General features: G+C 49.9%; 1 pseudogene; it reads left to right on the top strand.

The window, feature by feature from the left end:
* The first annotated feature begins 614 nt into the window (after window positions 1-614).
* LOC119569832 lies at window positions 615-948 on the top strand (annotated as a pseudogene).
* Window positions 949-1,352: the final 404 nt, after the last annotated feature.

The following is a 1,352-nucleotide window of genomic DNA, read 5'->3' as shown; positions in this document are numbered from 1 at the left end:
AATCGACGACGCTAGTGCAGGCTAGGCTCTTCTGGTAACGACGGATCTCACGGAGGGCAACGGTTCCAGGCCTGTAACGATGGGGCTTCTTGACACCTCCGGTAGCAGGGGCAGACTTACGTGCTGCCTTGGTGGCCAACTGCTTGCGGGGGCCTTGCCTCCGGTAGACTTACGTGCAGTCTGCTTGGTACGTGCCATTTTGCGAGTTTGTATCTAAATAGATATGAAACGAGCTCACGCTCAAGACGTCAATTTATAGGAGAGCGAGCGGGAGCTGGCCGAGTCGCGTGTGGCTGCGAGAGTGTGGCTTAATCCCGCCTATTTCTGCTGGGTAAATATTGCCGGAGATACGGCACTTGTGAGGTCGTGTAACGCGGCCTCCTTGACGCCATGTTGGATTCCAAGTTGATTATCTGAAGCAATGGCTATGGCCAAATCCATTGCAAGCCTTGTGCGCGTGAGCCTTTGTCGATAACAAGGCTTAGCAGAGGTTGTATTTGCAGAGCGGTCAGTTAAGATAAGCGCTCAGCTGAGTGGGCCGCCTCGCCGCTACGCAGACGGGGGCCCGCGGTAGCCTTACTCGCTCTCGGCCACCGAATTTGATCTGGCTGACTCGGAGCAAGAAATCCGTACTCAACATGACAGGACGAGGCAAGGGCGGAAAGGGGCTCGGAAAGGGTGGCGCCAAGCGTCATCGCAAGGTGTTGCGTGATAACATCCAGGGTATCACCAAGCCTGCAATCCGTCGTCTTGCTCGCCGTGGAGTGTCAAGCGTATCTCTGGTCTCATCTACGAAGAAACCCGTGGTGTCCTCAAGGTGTTCCTCGAGAACGTGATCCGTGACGCCGTCACCTACACCGAGCACGCCAAGAGGAAGACCGTCACCGCCATGGACGTCGTGTACGCCCTCAAGCGCCAGGGACGCACCTGTACGGTTTCGGAGGTTAAACGTTTCACCGTCAACTATTACCACCAAAACAAACACCCCACCAAACCAAAAACTTGGACCTATCTAGGTCCTACAATACTCTATAAAGAGGATAATTTGACAGCTTCCTCTTGTTCGTTACACGGTCAAAACAAACCCAAAATAATCCCCAAACAAAACTTGGCGAGTCCCAGTGTAATATTGTTTTTCTAGCACCACTATTGTTGTTATTGTTATTATTATTTATTATCACTATTAAACATGTAAGGTGTGTATGGTTATAGTACTTATTAGTTATAATTTAAGCTTGATAACCAACATCATGCATAAGCAAGCAAGCAAGCAAACAAACAATCAGTGTAACATGTTGGTAAACATGAGTCCCCAGTGTTGCGATTACAAATATTGTTTTTTCTTGCTGTTG

The sequence above is a fragment of the Penaeus monodon genome, unplaced genomic scaffold (assembly GCF_015228065.2).
Source record: "Penaeus monodon isolate SGIC_2016 unplaced genomic scaffold, NSTDA_Pmon_1 PmonScaffold_19025, whole genome shotgun sequence".
NCBI classification, from domain to species: Eukaryota; Metazoa; Arthropoda; class Malacostraca; order Decapoda; family Penaeidae; genus Penaeus; species Penaeus monodon.
This window is presented reverse-complemented; position numbering and strand designations above follow the sequence as displayed.